Source organism: Equus asinus, unplaced genomic scaffold (assembly GCF_041296235.1).
Source record: "Equus asinus isolate D_3611 breed Donkey unplaced genomic scaffold, EquAss-T2T_v2 contig_4, whole genome shotgun sequence".
NCBI classification, from domain to species: domain Eukaryota; kingdom Metazoa; phylum Chordata; class Mammalia; order Perissodactyla; family Equidae; genus Equus; species Equus asinus.
The window spans coordinates 107,431-126,252 of record NW_027225071.1 but is presented as its reverse complement, the minus strand read 5'-3'; the positions used below and the strand labels follow the sequence as shown (position 1 = coordinate 126,252).

At 42.3% G+C, this 18,822-nt stretch overlaps 1 long non-coding RNA gene and 2 pseudogenes across 3 annotated transcripts in view; 2 read left to right on the top strand and 1 right to left on the bottom strand.

Moving 5' to 3' along the window:
• LOC139043861 (centromere-associated protein E-like) overlaps window positions 1–9,456 on the top strand; it is a 79,563-nt pseudogene extending 70,107 nt beyond the window's left edge.
• Window positions 1–17,382, bottom strand: part of LOC139043863 (uncharacterized) — a 50,620-nt gene extending 33,238 nt beyond the window's left edge. Inside the window, exons 1-2 of one of the 3 annotated variants that reach the window (XR_011500922.1) lie at window positions 15,605–17,382; window positions 14,552–14,629 (exon numbers count right to left, since the gene is read on the bottom strand). This is a non-coding gene — a long non-coding RNA (uncharacterized lncRNA). The remainder of the gene's footprint in view (window positions 1–14,551; window positions 14,630–15,604) is intronic. The other 2 variants (XR_011500923.1, XR_011500924.1) reach the window with 2 other exon arrangements.
• Window positions 15,781–18,822, top strand: part of LOC123284052 (dehydrogenase/reductase SDR family member 6-like) — a 30,149-nt pseudogene continuing 27,107 nt past the window's right edge.

Genomic DNA, 18,822 nt, shown 5'->3' with positions numbered 1-18,822 from the left:
TCACTGAGAACACAGGCGCTCAGACTCCTCAGGCGGCTAGAGGATGTTTAAGGCTGTCAGCGCTTCTGAGTGCAGCTTGGGCACACGTCATGTGTTTGAAATAAGGAATTCTCACTGTCTTTCATTTCTAAGAGAGTATTTCCAATTTCAATTTCTTTTACTCAAGAATTGTTTTAAAACTGTTATATATGACTAATTTATTTCATTATATTGTGGCAAAAAAATTACTGCAATTTCTCCATTTTTAGAATATATTGAAATTTTCTTTTAGGTGTCATAAATGAATAAATATTTTTAGAGTTCTTTGAACTTTTAAATCAAAATGTATACAAATAGATCAATGGAACAAAATAGAGAGCCCAGAAATATATACACACAAATATAGTCAGTTCATCTTTGACAAAAGAGCAAAGGCAATTCAATGGAAAAGGGTAGTCTTATCAACTAGCGGTGCTGAACAACTGGGCACCTTTCACAAAAATTAACTCAATTGATTGTAACCTAAATCTAAAACACAAAACTAGAAAATGCCTAGAAGATAACGTAGGAGAAAATCGAGGTGACCTTGGGTTTGGCATTGACATTTTTTTACATACAACACCAAAAGCATAATCTATGAAGGAAAAAAATTGATAAACTGGACTTCATTTAAATTAAAAATGTTTGCCCTATGAAAGACAAGCCACAGACTGGAAGAAAATCTTTGCAAAACACATATCTTTCAAGAACTGTTATCCAAAATATACAAAGAACTCTTAAAACTCAATAATTAGAAAGCAAACAGCCTGATTTAAAAATAGGCAATGGATCTGAACAGACACTTCACCAGAGAAGATACACACATGGCAAATAAGCATATGAAAAGATGCTCCACATCATATGTCATTAGAAAATTGCAAATTAAAAAACAATGAGATACCACTGTACATCCACTGTATCTCAAAATATAATGGCCAAAATCCGGAACACTGACTACACTAAATGCTGGCAAGGAGTGGGGCCAGGAGCTCTTGCTCACTGCTGGTGGGAATGCAAGTGGTACAGTAGCCACTTTAGAAGAGAGTTTGGCAGTTTCTTACAAAACTGACACCACTCCAGCCAGTCATATGCTCAAGGAGTCCCTGATATCAGCATCTGGTCCAGAAAGCCAGGGTATTTTACTGGTGCCATGACTGAGCAAATACTGGGCTCCTCCCAGAATGGGCTTATCTGACCTAGTCAGCAACCTCCTTAAGCTGAGCATCTCAGCTATGGAAGCTTGCATCTTTTTAGTCTTTGCTAACTACGTGTGTGTGCAAATGTTTTTATAGGCACTGGGGGTAACGCCTAGAGGAATGAAGAGCTCTCTGGGTCCCTATTTAGATGGGTTTATTTTTGTATTCAATATATAATAGTAATCCATAGTATGGCTGTGGTAACAGCAATAAAAGAAATGAATGATTTATTCAGCAATAATAAGAAATGAGCCATCAAGCCACAAAAGACATGGAGGAACCTTAAATGCACATTGCTAATTTTAAAAAGCCCATCTAAAAACACTGCATACTGTATGACATTCTGGAAGAGGCAAAACTAGGCGAACAGGAAAAGATCAATGATTACTAAGGGTTCTGGGGGAGGGTGGAGGGATGGATAAGTGGAGCACAGGAGATTTTTAGGGCAGTGAAACTATTCTGCATGATACAGTGATGATGAACACGTGTCATACATTTGTCAAAACCCATGGACTATACAATGCAAACAATAGACTCTAATGTAAACTGTGAACGTCAGTTAATAATGTATCGATATTGGCTCATCATTTGTAACAATCATACCACACTAAGATGTTAATAATAGGAGAAACTAGGGGAGGACACGGGTATTACCGGGACTCTATGTACTCTGCTCAATTTGTCTATAAACCTAAAATTGCTCTAAAAAGTTAAACCTATTTATTAAAAAAGATTTTTGTATATGTTTGTATGTATATATGACTGATTTTTTTTCTGAGTCGAAGTAGATGTATGGCTAGATTGAACCAACCTTGAGTACAGAATATCCCCAATAATGTTATATAATATTTTGTGCCTTGAATTCAGTTCTACTTTGATATTTATATTACTGTTCATCTCTTGTCTTATTTTCCTGATTTACCTTTATCTACCCATTTCATTCGTTTCAACCTTTCTGTTTCATTTTGTTTAAGTATATTGTTTTTTAATTGGGAAAAATATTTGTTTTAAGAAATAGAAGTCATAGGTTTTCTAATTACACATTAGCTTCCAATAGCTTCACATGTACTTCACATCAAATATCTATTTGTTACTCATTTTAGGGTTAAAATTTGTGCCTTTCCTCCTTTTCATATGTTTGGAGTTTGCTGTTTTAAAATGTTCCTACTATATTAGGTAGTTAACAAGTCTTTGAAACTGCTCTAAAATTACTTTATTTCTCTTTTCTCTAAAACCTTTAGGACAAAGTTGCTTTAGGAGCTAAGCCCTATAAAGAAGAAATTGAAGAGCTCAAAACAAAGCTGGTGAAAATAGACCTAGAGAAGATGAGAAATGCCAAGGAGTTTGAAAAGGAGTATGTCTTTGTCTTAATTGAATATGACTTTAGTAGCTTAAACTTCCTTTCTAAACTGTATAAATTTAAAATATATTAAGATATTGTTATTGCTTTTTATAAAATAAATACAAACATCTACAGATTTTAAAGTTATTAAATTCTCATTATGTATGCAAAGGTTTTGAAAACAAGCACAATTCTGATCAATTACTGACATACTATGTCTTTGGATACTTCTTGTTCAATCATATAGGAACAGCTTAAAAATGGCCTTTTTTGTTTGAAAGTGAATATTAAGAACGTGTGTGTGTTTTTAGCAGTTTGTCTAAGGTTTCTGTTGGTTCTCTTAATTTCATTTGTTCTTCCTATTGTATTTTTGTGTAAGGTTTTATTTCCTTTTAAATTGTAGTACTTAGTGCCCAAGAGCATATTCCCTTTTTATTGATTTATTTATGTATAGTACCATATACAATAGCATGCCTAAAGTTCTTTGTGGTATAGCATAATGAAAAGAACATTAAACAGAGAGTCAAGGAAACTGAATTAGAAATATAATGTTGCCACTTATTAATATGTCACCTCTGACTCCTCACACTTTTTATTCTTCCTGTAAATGTTTAATAAATGTTTAATGATGATATCTAATTTTGCCCAAAAAGTCGCACTCTGAATCTTCATGCATTCTAACCAGCCTTCTATTGATAGGACTGTTGGTTTTAGTGGAGCATCATTAAAAAGGCAATTTTAGTGGCCAGCCCAGTGGCACGGTGGTTAAGTTTGCACATTCCGCTTCGGTGGCCCAGGGTTCACCATCCTAGGTGTGGACCTACACATCACCTGTCAAGCCATGCTGTGGTAGGCATCCCACATATAAAGTAGAGGAAGATGGGCACCGATGTTAGCTCAGGGCCAGTCCTCCTCAGCAAAAAGAGGATTGGTGGCAGATGTTAGCTCAGGGCTAGCTAATCTTCCTCAAAAGAAAAAAAATTTTTTAAATAAATGCAAAGCAATTTTATATAGAATAGAATCAGCAGATACTTTCAGTCTCTAAGAAAGGCAGAAAGTCTCATAATTTAGCATTGCCAATTAACACTCAAGCAAATAATTAACAGAATGTCTTTTTCTCCTGGGTGCAATGAGCAGACTGTGACCTCTGACTGTGTCACCTCAGATCAGAGCTGCAGTCGAGTGTGCTTTCCTTACAGTATATACAGGAAGGTGCTTTTGGTTTTACGCTTTGGTAATTGTTGTACCTTCAAGAGGTTTCTAGGACCTCATGATAACAACCCAATTATTTGTTTTATGGTGCCCCTGAATGTAATTTTGCTCAATATCCAGTTAATGATACCTATTGGGCTTTCAGAAATTTTAAAAGAATTGGTTTCTCAATGTTAAAAAAAAATTGCCCCTGCAGCCAAACAGAACACTTCCAATTTGATGGTGTTATTTATGGCTATAAAGTGCATGATACCAGGGGGTATCGTGAGGGCTTACCTACTGCTGCTTATGCATATCATATCAATGTGATGTATCTTATCAGAAAATTCTTGACAGCAGTTCTGTTTATTCTTCCATTAAAAATTAGTTGCTGGCCTTTTACATATTTCTGTTGTTATTCTTAATAGAATTACTTGTACAAAAGCCACTGTAGAACATCAAAAAGAAGTTATAAGGCTATTGAGAGAAAATCTTAGACGAAATCAGCAAGCCCAAGATACTTCAAGTAAGTAGAAAATGCTGATATTTCCAGATCTTTTTCCATCTTACTTCTCAGTATACTTACACATTTTGAAGACTGCTACTATATATATGACAGTCAAGAATAAACCTGTTAATCACTAATTTATAAAGAACTATTTTTAAAATGAATTCATTGAGATCATATTTATCCTGTGATACCTCCTTAAGTTTCCTGTAATCTCAACTATTTATCCATTATAGATTCTTAAAAACTATGAATGTAACCTGTGCACTATCAGATCTTTACATATTAGTGAAGATACCTTCAGTAGTATACAAGAATGACTTACCTGTCAAGGTAGACATACCCTTCCCAATAAAACACAAGCATATCTTAATAGATTTTAACCATGTGCACTGTAAAAACATAGTCAGTATACAGTAAATATTATCCTACTTGTTGTTGGTACTGAAAATACAGACTTGATGCTTACTGGCAAACTCTTTGAAACTTATCTTAGATACAGTTTTCAAATCTAATCATCAAATTTCTGCATATACATTCCTCAAACTGTATCTTTTCCCATATTTCTGTCTCTTATGTTTCATTTGAAAAGAGAGAATGCTGAACAGTACTTGGGGCAGCTTTGTGTAGTGGGTCCAGCATCGAAATAACGTCACGAACAGTTCTCTAAGCTGACTGCCCTCACTTAACAGCCTGTGAAATCATGAGGAGAACACCTGACCTTCTAGATTGGATATAGACTTGTAAGGATCAGGCTAAAAGTTGTGTGTGAAAGCACACTGAAAATTCTAAATGTCAGGCAAATGCAAGATGATGTTTGTGTGTATTATTGTCCACGCATTGTCTGGTGCTTGTTTAGTTTGAACTGCCCTAGTGTCCATTGCAGGATAATTGCAGCTCCTACCTGGAAAACTTCAAGGGGTAAAAATAGAACTTTTGTTGTTAGAGAAGGGTCAGGATGATTCCTTCTAATTTGTGACTTTCAGGTACGTGTTGTACCTGAATTCAGAATAATTCAAAAGGAAATGGACATTGAGTGTCTTCCCCACACTCATCTTGCCCCTCCCTTGTAAACAGTCAGTGACCCAGTGGATCATTCCACTTTCTAAGCACCTCACACTTTTATGCAATTTTACCTAAAATTTACAAAACAGTTCTTTACATTACTTGTACACATATGGTGTAAAATACTGGATAGTATATTCTTTAATAGCAGTCTAAGGTTTATTTAGTTAACAAATACGTGTTGAGTATTGGGAGCACATTGACTGCCTTGGGGTGGACCCCACACACGCTGTGTGGTGGAAGCAGCCCTCCAGGGGACCCCACTGGCGTCGAGAGTAGACAGTGAAGGGCAGCTCCGACTGCTGCCGTCACCGTGAGTGATCCTAGCAGGGGGTGGTGGTGGAGATAGTGGGTGGAGAGAAGCAGGGGTTCCGCAGATACTTAGAATCCATGATGGAATTGGCATAGGAGGTGAGGGAAGAGGAGGAAGTCAAGGGTGACGTTCAGGGAGATGGTGCTGAGATGTTTTGTTTTTTATAGTGATTTATTGAACTTACTAATGTTTCCTTTATTGTGAACTTTGGAGATAATTAAAATTATCACCTGTCTGTGTGTTTGCCTCCCACAGTGATATCAGAACATACTGATTCTCAGCCTTCAAGGAAACCCTTAACCTGTGGGGGTGGCAGCGGCATTGTACAAAGCACAAAAGCTCTTATTTTGAAAAGTGAATATATACGGCTAGAAAAGGAAATTTCTAAGTTAAAGCAGCAAAATGAACAGTTAACAAAGCAAAGGAATGAAATGTTAAGGTAAGATCTGCTTACCTGATACAGGAATTATGCTTATGGTGGTATGTGTGGGAGAGGATGATGCCTACACATGCATATATATTTTTTGCAGTGGGCAACCCCTCACACATATAGGGGAAGTAAATTTTAGAGCTCATGTAATGTGTCTTTTTGAAAAGGAATGAGAATATGGTAGCACCATTCCAGAGGTTTGCTATCCATCAACTGACCTTTTTTTTTTCCTGAGGAAGATTCGCCCTGAGCTAACATGCCAATCTTCCTCTATTTTTAGTATGTGGGCTGCCAGCACAGCATGGCCACTAACAGAGTGATGTGGGTCCACACTCGAGAACCAAACCCAGGCTGCCAAAGTGGAGTGCCCGGAACTTAACCACTAGGCCACAGGGCTGGCCCATCAACTGATTTTAGCTAAGCCTGTTTTTAACTAAGCCAAGAACCAAAAAGTAAACCAAGATCTTTGAGGGGAGCTTAAATATGCCACAAATATGCCCAAGTCAGTGAGGCTTTACTCAAAGGAGAATCCCTCAGGTCCATTATTGTAGCCCATTAACCTTTATAAACAGTTGTAAAAAATTTAATTAATTGGCTTCTACCAAAGATTAGAATCTTGTGCTAATCTTTACTAATGATGCAATAGAAGAAAAATAGGCATTAAATAAATATGCAAATAGCTACTGTTCTGTGTGAGGCTATTAAACAACAAAAAAAGCAAACAGGACATTATGAAAGGGTCCAACAGAGGGATCAGACCTTATCTAGATGTGGGGAGGGGCGGTGATCAAGAAACTAATATGTAAGAGTAGATCTGAAAATGAGTAGCAGTTAGGCTTGATGACAGTAGAGATGGCTAAGCCTTCTAGGCTGAGGGAACAGCATGTGCACAGGCTTTGAGTCAAAGAGGAAAGTGGAACAGAAAGACATGCAGTGTGGCCAGAGCATACAGAATGAGGCAGAGTAAGTGCAAGATGCGATGCCAGAGGCCACTGGTCCAGATTACACATTGCAGGTCATTCTGAGGCAGCTGGGGTGGTCTCCTAAATGTAACGGGAGGATTACCACCACTGGAGGATTTTAAGCTGGGGCCTAATGAGCTCATACGGCGTCTCTAGCTGCTAGAGCAGAATGGGGGGGAACCCAAAAGTGTGAGGTTGTATCAACACACTTGGCTGACTGATCAAAGAAAGGAGAGCAGGGCCTAGGATTGCTTCCCAGGCTTCTCTGAAGGAGTGAATAAATGCAGGCAGCATTTCCTGTGGGAAGCAACACTATAAGTAATCCAGAAAAGCACAGTGTAATATATCTTTTAAAATAACAAAGGTACATTAAAGATTCATCCATCCAGAAGACTAACTTATCAAATTATTGCCACAGAGTATCAGTAGATAAACCATGCTGGACGACATCACTGATTCATTTGAAACCTAATATCATACTTTTCAAGATTCTGTGATCACGGAGATTTAGTACAATTTTTCAATTTATATTGACCTCATTTCATTTTCTGAACTGTGGAAATAATCCAAACTTAGGAAGCATTAGGTTGAAATTAAAATGTAAATATGATAAAATGGTAAATTATATGTCACATATATTTTACCACAATTAAGAAAAAAAATTTTATGTAAATATGAATATATTTCTGGAATTGAGCAGTCTTACAGTCTCTTTTATTTTTCCCCACATTTAAGCAATAATCATCATCTTTCCAATGAGGTCAAAATGTGGAAGGAGAGAACTCTTAAAAGAGAAGCTCACAAAGAAGTGACTTGTGAGAATTCTCCAAAGTCTCCTAAAGCGACCGGACCAGCTTCTCAAGAGAGACAGCATACGCCTTCTCAATGCAAGGAACGGAATTTACAAGATCCTGTGCCAAAGGACTCACCGAAATCTTGGTTTTTTGATGGCCGATCAAAGTCTTTCCCAGCACCTCACCCAGTTCGCTATTTTGATAACTCAAGTCTAGGCCTCCGCCCAGGTGGGTAAATATACTGGTTACTTGGGGATCGGGGATAACGGTTGGAACTCATTTGTCCCCTGTGGCCCCAAAGGGCAAGTTTAGACAAGAGAAGATGTCATGGAGAAGCTGCACTGCAGAGATGTCATTTGCTGTCTCTGTGAGAAGTTTCTCCAAAGCACAGCACTGAAGTGAAATCACTTTTTACCCCGAGGGAAGTCTTATTCTGCCTCCTGAACCTTCAACTTTTCCCTCAGATAGACAAGCAGCTCTCGAGGACACAGAGAGACACCATCCTACAAACATAACTACTTTTACTGCAAAAGACCTTCTTATCAATTCAATGGGCCAGTATTTCCAGTAGCATTATATTCATTTTACACAAGCCAGATCATAGACTTATATCATTTACATATTCATTCAATGAACAGAAATTTTTGGTCTCCACCTATGTGTCACATATTGCACCCTGATGGTACATTGATAACCAAACCAGATATGGCCCCTGCCTTCCTGGAGTTCACAGTCTAGTGGGTATAGACGGTGATCAAGTAGTCAAAAAAGGTACAGTTCTAGAGTTCAAAAGCCTATGAGTTTTTAATAGGTTGTTTTAGGAACATAAGGAAGTCTTCCTTGAAGAAGGGGACTGAGATCTAACAGGTTAAGGTGAGTTAGCTTAACAAAGAGGGGAGGGGAAGGCGATTCAGGCAGAGGGAACAGGGTCGGCCCAGCTGGGAGAGACCGTAACCAGGGGAAGGGTTGGAAAACCACGTGTGGCCAGAGCGCAGTGCACACAGGTTCCTCTGGGTGAAGTCGGTGAAGCCAGAGAGAGAAGAGCCAGATGCGCAGGACTTTGTGGGTTGTGGAGAGGAATTTTTACTTCATCCTGGGAGCATGCTAGAGGAAGCCGTTGAAAGATGTTAAAGAACAGCAGGAGAACATAATGGGTTATCAATTTGAAAACATTACCTCAGCTGTAAGGTAAACTGTATATAAGCTGTATGTTGTGTTGCAACCAAACGTGTTTTTTAATAAGATGACTTTTGCTTTCTATTTTTTTCTCAGAAGAACAAACTGCTGGAGCAGAGAGTGTGGATCCTCAGCCAGGCCCTTGGCACGCCTCCTCAGGACAAGCTGTGCCCGAGTGCAAGACTCAGTAAACTCTGCTGTCACTTTTCTAGGGGCCTAGTGTTCCTTATTTAGAAATGACTGTATTTGTTACTTTATTTTTCTATCCCTGGCAATGATGTCACAGTCCAACTTAATTTCAATTCAGTTTGCACTTTGCCATTAGAAATTGAGGCATTCCAGTCATTTAGAATGGTGATAGACTGCCTTCTTCCTGAATGTGATAATACTTTAGAAGTTGAATTGTTTTATTTATTTATATATTTTGTGAAGAATAAAGTTATTGAAGGAAATTTCCAGTCTTTCCGTGTATACATAAAATGTATACATTTTCATTAATCTCGTTATCCACATGTGACTTAGATAATACATAAATTAAAGCATCATTTAATTAACAAAATTCCTAAACCTGGGCTCCCCGCAACACATAAAGCATCTATGGATGGGCTTCACACAATCTGTAAAACCTCTGAAATTTTATCTTTTGTGTGTGGATTCAGTTTTCTAGGATACTAGGGTCCCTACTTTCTTATAACATACTCTCTGAGAGGTCTGTTACTCTATAAGAGGTTAAGAACTGTGGTTTTAGAGAGTATCTGATAGTACTTTTATATCATATGACTTTGAAAAACCATATAAAACAGCAAGTTGCATAAGGTTTAGAACAGAGTTAGTGATTTCAAGGCATTCTTGGCTCTTTGGTAAGAAGACTTATTCAAAGGGAGAGATTATTAATTATATCATAGCCATCACTGTTAAAGTCTATGAATTGGTTATTTCCCTTACCTTAACACACTGTCACAGGTTCACTAGGGTGAAGTGAAACTGTGCCTTCCTATAACGCTGTCCCTCAGGCCTGTCCCTTGGGAGTTTGGTTTCTCCTCTGCACCCAAACCAGACATGATTACAGAGCTGCAGGTTGATTCTCTACGATGTTCACTCCTCCACTGAATAAGAGTATTGCAAAGTAGTAGGTATGTTCACCTGGGTAATAAAACGACTTTAAGGCCATTAAAAATATAATCAGTCTTAAAAATAGATGATGACATAAAGAGATGGAAAGAGATTCCACGCACATGGATTGGAAGAATAAACACGGTTAAAATGTCCATACTACCCAAAGCAATCTACAGATGTAATGCAATCCCAATCAGAATCCCAATGACATTCTTCATGGAAACAGAACAGAGAATCCTAAAATTCATATGGGGCAACCAAAGACCCCAAATTGCTAAAGCAATCCTGAGAAAAAAGAACAAAGCTGGAGGTACCACCATCCCTGACTTCAAAGTGTACTACAAAGCCATAGTGATCAAAATGACATGGTACTGGTACAAAAACAGACACACAGATCAGTGGAACAGAACTGAAAGCCCAGAAGGAAAACCACACATCTATGGACAGCTAATCTTTGACAAAGGAGCTGGGAACATACAATGGAGAAAGGAAAGTATTTTCAACAAATGGTGTTGGGAAAACTGGACAGCCACATGCAAAAGAATGAAAGTAGACCATTATCTCATGCCATACACAAAAATAAAATGGATCAATGACTTGAAGATAAGTCCTGAAACCATAAAACTCCTAGAAGAAAATATAGGTAGTAGACTCACTGACATCAAACTTAAAAGGATCTTTTTGAATACCAGGTCTTCTCAGACAAGGGAAACAGAAGAAAAAAAGTGGGACTTCATCAGACTAAAGAGCTTCTGCAAGGCAAAAGAAACTAGGATCAAAACAAAAAGACAGCCCACCAAGTGGGAGAAAATATTTGCAAATCATATATCTGACAAGGAGTTAATCTCCATAATATATAAGGAATTCACACAACTGAACAACAAAAAGACAGCACAATCAAAAAATGAGCAGGGGATATGAACATTTTTCCAAAGAAGATATACAGATGGCCAAGAAACACATGAAAAGATGTTCAACATCACTAATCATCAGGGAAATGCAAATCAAAACTACACTAAGATACCACCTTACACCTGTTTAAATGGCTATAATCACTAAGACTAAAAATAACAAAAGTTGGAGAGGGTGTGGAGAAAAGGGAACCCTCATACACTGCTGGTGGGACTGCAAACTGGTATAGCCACTATGGAAAACAAGATGGAGGTTCCTCAGAAAACTAAAAATAGAAATACCATATCCAGTTATTCCATTACTGGGTATCTACCTAAACAACTTGCAATCAATAATCCAAAGAACATATGCACCCCTGTGTTGATAGCAGCACTATCCACAATAGCCAAGACCTGGAAGCAACCCAAGTGCCCATTGACCAATGATTGGATAAAGATGATGTGGTATATATACAATGGAATACTACTCAGCCATTAAAAGAAGACGGATCCATCCCATTTGCAACAACATGGAAGGACCTGGAGGGAATTATGCTTAGGGAAGTAAGACTGAAAAAGACAAACACCAGATGATTTCACTCACATGTGGAATATAAACAAACACATGGACAAAGAAAACAGTTCAGTGGTTACCAGGGGAAGGGGGGTGAGGGGTGGGCATAGGGGGTGAAGGAGAACACTTACGTGGTGACAGACAAGAAACAATGTACAACTGAAATTTCACAATGATGTCAACTCTTATGAACTCAATAGAAATTATATATATATATAAGATCAGTCTTCAGATATCCAGTCTAGTAGAATGTTGCTTAACTCTTGAATTTGGATATCTTTCATTCCTCAGATTTGGGAAGTTTTTGGCCATTATTTCCTCAAATAAATCTTTTGTCCCTTTCTCTTTCCTTCTGGAAGTTCCATGATGCATATATTGGTCCACTTGCTGATGTCCCATAAGTACCTTAGGCTCTCTTCACTTTTCTTTATTCTTTTTTCTTTTTTCTTCTCTAACTGAGTAATTTCATATGACCTGGTTTCAACTTATTGATTCTTCTGCTTGATCAAGTCTGCTATTGAACCCCTCTGTGAATTTTTCATTTTAGTTATTTGTATTCTTCAGCTCCAGAATTTCTGTTTGGTCCTTTTTTATAGTTTCCATCTCTTTAATATTCTCATTTTGTTTGTGCATCATTTTCCTGATTTCATTTAGCTGTCTATTGGTGTTCTCTTGTAGATCATTGAGCTTCCTTAAAACTATTATTTTCAAGTGTTTGTCAGGTATTCATAGGTCACCATTTCTTTGGAGTTGGTTTCTGGAGATTTAGTTTGTTTCTTTGATTGCATCGTGTTTCTCTGTTTCTTTGTGTGCCTTTTGATTTTTTTGCTGACTTTTATGCATTTGAAAAATAGCCACCTCTTCCAGTCTTTATGGGCTGCTTCATACAGGGGAAGACCTTCATCAGTCAGCCCAGTTATAGATTGTGGGCCCTCTGAAAGCTTTTGGGCAGATGTGACTCTCTAGGCTTGTGTGTGTGATTTGCCAATTAGAGAGGTTTGCCAGTTTCTTTTTCAGGAGCTCATAATCTCTTGCTCCCTCTAATATCTGTCTGTAGTACTGCAGCTTCTTTGGTGCTGCAGCAGGAAGCCACCCCACTCTCCTTTGTTCTCATTGGCCCCCAGGCATCCAAATTACGTCAGCTCCCATCAGCACCCCAAATCAGGTGAGATAGAAACCAGTCCCAATGGCAGCCCTCCAAAACGCTGGCACATAAGACACACGCTCTGTTCTCCTCCCTCCCTCCCTCCCGAGGATGAAGCTTCGAGTTGGGCACCTACTCCTGATGGTGCTGAGCCACGCTAGTCTCTGTCTGGTGCCAGACCATGCCAGTTCCATCAGCAGTTCGGGTCAAGTGAGACAGAAACCAGTCCTTCAGGCAGCTCTCCAAAAAGACGGAACTGTGAATGAATTTTCCTCTCTTTTCTTTCCCCTGCTCCTCACGATGGAGGAGCTGTAAGCAGGGGTGAGCTGTGCTGGCTTGGGGGAGAGGTGGTCGCAGGGAAAATGAAAGGGCTCTTCTGCCTAGTTTCAGGGTGGAAGTTGTTAGCTTTGCCCTTACCCAGGGGACTGCAACTTCTTACCTGGCTTCTGAAGTTCTCACAAAGATACTTTGGTCCATGTATTGCTGTTAAGACAGTGTCTCTGTCAGGGAAGAAGAGCTGGGACTTTGTATTCCTCCATCTTGCTGATGTCTCCCTCAGAATGTTGCTTAACTCTTATGACCTGAGTTTCAGTGTCATGATGAAAGATTGTGAAGGAACAATGATGAAAGTTAGCAATGGAAACTTGCGAGAATGTTAAAAAGCAGTAAGATGGTCAGACGACGCTAAAATCTGAAAAGTCAAGTCAGGACCAGAGAAGACAAAATACAGTATTGTTCATAGGAAACATTTTCTTGAGAGCCTAGCAGAATCATGTTCAGGAAACTTATTGAGAGCCTGCCATTCATACTCAAATATTTAACTACCTTCTACTGTGTGCTGATCACTGGTCTAGGCACCGAAAGGCACTGACTTTGTGGGACTCATGTAGCTGGAAAACAAATAACTCATACTTTTAATATGAGCTGATCACAATGTAAGGGTGAAAAAGATATGGTCCCTAACCTTAAACAAATTTAGTCCACTGACTATACAGAGGGGTAAGCAAATATCTGCAATACCATGTGACTTAGGCGGTCGTAGAGTAAGCATAATTGTTGAAGATCTGTGAATAAAGGGAGGCTGAAGACAGCTGCATCGAGAAAGAGGTACCTGAGTTGGCCTTGATTAGGGAACTCTCATATTCATAAAAAGTCTATTCCAAAATCCTCAAAAGTCAAAGGAAAGGTATTGGCGCTGGCCCCATGGCCAAGTGGTTAAGTTCGCATGTTCTGCTTTGGTGGCGTGGGGTTCACTGGTTCAGATCCTGAGTGTGGACCTACCACCGCTCATCAAGCCATGCTGTAGCAGTGTCTCACATAGAAGAGCTAAAATGACCTACAACTAGGATATACACCTATGTACTGGAGCTTTGGGGAGGAAAAAAAAAAAAGGAAGATTGGTAACATGTTAACTCAGGGCCAGTCTTCCTCACCAAAAAAAAAGCATAAAAAAAAAAGAAAGGAAAGATGTTGTTAGGAACACAAGGAGCACAGCTGCGTGTGATTACAGTCATTAGACCCAGTGTTAGAAGCTACAGTGGGGCAATGAGAGACAGTTTTACCAAAGACCTTATGTGAACACAAGCAGAAACTAGGGCAGGGTTTTAAAAAATCTTTAAGGGTAATTTTTACCATCCATTATAATTGAATTTCTAATAATCATTCACATTTTTAAGTACAAATGTAACAACTATTGTACATGCCAAGTCCTTCCTCCTCACAACATCCCTGAGGTAGGTGCTATGCCTACCTTCATTTTACAGATGTGAAACAGGTTTGGTCAGCTGGGTAACTTACTCACTTAGCTGGTGAGGGAAAGATGTGGGACTTACCTGCATCTTTCTGACTCCACAGTCTGTTCTTAACCACTGTGACTGTTACGGATACACTTAGCTCCAGGAACAAAAAACCTGAAAAGTGACTAAAGTTTATTTTTCTCACATAAGAAGTCCAGAGGAGTTACTTTAGGGATTTTGTCTTAAGCCTGTCTTCAAGGAACTAGGTTCCTTTTCTTCCCTATTGTCCTTAGTGTGTGCCTCTGACCTCAGACCAAGTCACAAAATGGCTGCTAGGTCCCAAGGCATCATATCCACGTTCCAGGACTGCCCCCCCCCAAAAAAGGAAGGAGCAAAAGCCAAAGGCCTTTCTATCCAAGAAGAAAGGCCTCCTCAGAAACTCCAGCCCACATTTCATTGGCCAACCCTAGCAGCAAAGGAAGCTGGCAATTTGAGAGTTTTGTTTTCAGCCCCTTGACACAAATAATCCACATCAATCTACAAATCAAAATTGGGGTGAATTTATTATGAGTCAGGTCTGAGGACTAGCCTGGGGCCTTCCTCCCCCAAGGAAGGAAGGGCACCAAAGAAGTGGGGTGTACCGAGTGGTTATACACAGTCTTGGAACAAAGAGCATCCATCATATATGGCAGGAATATCCCTTTTACAATTATCGTGAGATGCTTTGCTGGCCCAGCAGGTCAGAGGTCAGTAGGTCAGTGGTCACAAGGTGGGTGGTCACACAGTGAGCACAGCAGGTCCATAATTAATCCTTAGTTTAGGGAGAGATGCATATTAAAGGAAATGCCGATGTGGGGGGAAGCTACCTCCTTATCTTTAAGGGCATTGTTCTTGTCTTTGGGACATTGTAAGCGTTTAAAGCAGATGTACAATGCATGCTCAACAGACCTTTCTGGAAAAACAAGGTCAGGTCAAATTAGTTTCAAACCAAATGGCTTCCTCATATCCTCCAATATAGCCTACTGCTTGTCACTTATTTATCACCCTTACAGTGTAGGAGGCAGGGGAAAGTGAGTTGGGTGGGTGCTGAGTGAACCCACTTAAACAGCACGTGCACAAACAACCTACACACTCACTCTGCTCAGTTACCTGCCTGAGAAAGTTGGAGTTACGAAGCCTAGTGTAGAGGGCTCACGTGACCCAGTCCTTTCTTTTCCTTCTTGTGTCTCTGTTCTCTTCAGCCAGACTTGGCTTTTTGCTCTTACCCAGCATGTTCTTTCCTTGAAGCCTCCACACTCCCACTGAGGCTCAACCTGCTCCCTGACGCCACCGCCAGTGCAGTCAGGACGCCTGCATTCCGCCACTAAGCGTGTATTAGTGTTAGAAGAGACGGCGCGTCACAAGAGAACCACAACCATACCTTCAACGCGAGAGAACGTGTGCTGCCCTCTCAGCAATCATGTCAAGGGCCAGGAGAGAAGGCTCTAGTATCTTCAGTGACCTGGGCTCCTTCTGTTTCGCGGCTCTGCCGTCTTCCACATGCGACTTCTGCCTCATTCCATCTTGAACACCGCAGAACGGCACGTAGTAGACACAAACGACAGGGACTGAGAGGGGTCAAAGCCAAGGGAGTGGTTTCCAGTCCTGAGCATGCTGCGGGGGCTTTTTCCGCTTTTCACCGTTTACTCGGAGTTAGCAGTTCGACCTGAGCTCCACTAGACGGCAGCACGTACACACATTGAGTATACCAATGTGCGAATCCTTAAAAACTCAAGGAAACAGAACCAGCAAACTCGGAAGAAACCTGAACTACACATCCCAGCATTCATCATTAAGCGCCTGACTTGTCTGCACGAAGGTCGGTCTCCGTTTGCCGCTCGCGCAGTGACCTGGAGGACGCCATCCACCTGCTGCTACTCTAAAGTAAGATTTCCTGGTATTTTTTCAATGAAACTTTAAATGGACTGGGAAAAGGAAATGTTTAATTTTTATGTGTTGCTTTGCTCTGCACGTTACTTATTTCAGGAAATCTTAGCAGTTAGATCAGGATTAGGGTGCATTTGGAAGTCTGGTATCTTAAGTTTTTCAAAATAACCAAAGAAGAGAGGATTTTTCAGTGAACATTTTTCTTCCGGGTTCATGAAGACAGAATTCCCGAAAATGCTCTGCCTCTGATAACGAAAAATTAACACTTTGATTCCAGTGTTTACAGTAAGAAAGCCATCACGTTTGCTTTTCATGTTGGAATTTACCATTTCAGGCCATGTTTGCAACTCATTTTCCCAAAAACTCTGTTTTAGCGTGGCAGTGCAGTTGACCTAACAGTAAACCTTCGGCTCCAAACTCCGGGCCCAGAAAGGCGGGGAGGCCGCCCGGAGCCCGGCGCCCAGAGCCGCAGGGCGCACGGGCTCAAGTCACAGCGTTTGATCCGCACGCTCAGGACTGGGGGTGGGTAAAGGTTCCTGGAGTCTCTCATTCCTAAAGTACATATTGAAAATATCTCAACTCTCCCCAAGTTTAAAGTGAGTATGAACCTCTCGTGTAAGAAGGGGGAAAACCAGTGAAAATTTCGTTGCCTCAGAGTGGCTGGGCTTCTTGGTGGCTGGCGAGGTCGGCCGCGGTCGGAGCGCCTCGGGCAGCGGCGAGCTGGTCCCGGAGTCGGGCGCCGGCAGCTCGGGGCAGCGCTGGGAGCAGAGGGAGCGAGCGCCCGGGCAGGGGCGGGGACGGCGGGGCACCCCCTGGAACGCCCGCCTCCTGTCCGCGCGTGGACGCCGCGGGCCCCGGGCGGCCGAGGGCTGGACGGCAGGGGTCCGGGCGACACGAGGCCCGCTGGACCGGCTGGTGGGAGGCCCGGGTGCGACGCCGGCTGGGACGCGGGAAGGAGCGCGCGAGACCGGGCCACACCTCGGGCCTTCGCCCCGCGCCCCGCCTCCCCCGGCGCGCCCGCCCCCGCCTGCCTGACGCCCCCCGGCGCGCCCGCCCCCGCCTGCCCGACGCCCCCCCACCCCGCCCCGCCCCCCCCCGGGCGCGCCCGCCCCCGCCTGCCTGACGCCCCCCCGCCCCGCCCCCCTGGCGCGCCCGCCCCCGCCTGCCTGACACCCCCCGCCCCCGCTTGCCTGACGCCTGCCCGCGTGAGCGCCCCCGGCGGGCGGAGCCGCGCGTGGCTGAGGAGCACGGAGTGGGGCTCAGGAGGAAAGGGCTTAGGGGCCCAGGCCGGAGAAGCCGCCTGCGCCTTCTCGGGCGCGGTGTGTGTGCGCGCGTGCTGCTTGAGTGCGTTCGCTCAACGCCCTCCCAGCTCGTTTCCCTGCCTTTCCCATCCTGAGGGGGGAAGACGGCGCCCCCACATGCCGGCCCCCGCGGCTGCTAGGGCTGGCGGGTGAAACGTGGGCCGGGGTTCTGAGCAGGCCTTCCTTCTTGGGTAGAAAGACCTTTGGCTTTTGCTCCTTCCCTTGGTGTTTTTTGGGGCGGATGCAGATATGGTGCCTTGGGACATAGCAGCCATGTTGTGACTTGGCGCGAGGTCAGAGGCACACGTTGAGAACAGCAGGATGGGGGAGAGAGCCTGGCTCCTTGAAGACCACCTCATTTGATCATCGTTTGACTCCTCGCCACCCCGACCTCAGCGCTAGCCGTTCCGCGCGCCCTGCAGTCGGCACTGGTCAGACCTGATGCACGCCACCTTTCCCCCGGTCACAGTGTCTCAGTCCTGCCTGTCAGAAGTGACTGACTGTGGCTGTTAAAGCGTTAACTCCCGCCGGCTTAAGCTTGAGAAGAGGATCGGCAGCGTTATGGGGAGGCCTGCGTTTCGTCTGTCTCTCTCACCTGGACCAGGCCACATCAGTTTCCTCATCTGTAAAATGGGGGTATTGGACATGATTTGATTTTCCGGTTCTTTTGTTCAGTGACTTTCTGAGGCCGATGGTGAAATCTTTCCAAGGGACAAGGAAAAACCACAGATGAGAGCCAGCCCTGATGGCTTAGTGGTTAAAGTTTGGTGCACTCCACTTCAGCCTCCTGGTTCAATGTTAGCTTAGGGCGAATCTTCCCCTGCAAAAATAAGAATATAAATAAACAAACTAGAAATGATTGATGGTGCAAACCCAACGGAAGTTTACAGGACAGAAAGCAGGAAGGACATGCCCAGTGGCATAGCAGTGCGTGCGGGCACAGCGGGGAGGATGGGGAGGGGAGGACTCCACCCCTTCTGGATCAGCATTGGGTTCTCAAAAAACCGAAAGGTGGGTCAAGTCCAATGTCTGTCTCTTACTGAGTATCAGTTGAGTGGGCTGTGCCAAATGGTTTTGATGTACAAAGCTAGGTATCTAGAGTGGGCGCTCTTGGAGAATTCTCATGGTGGGAATATTTGT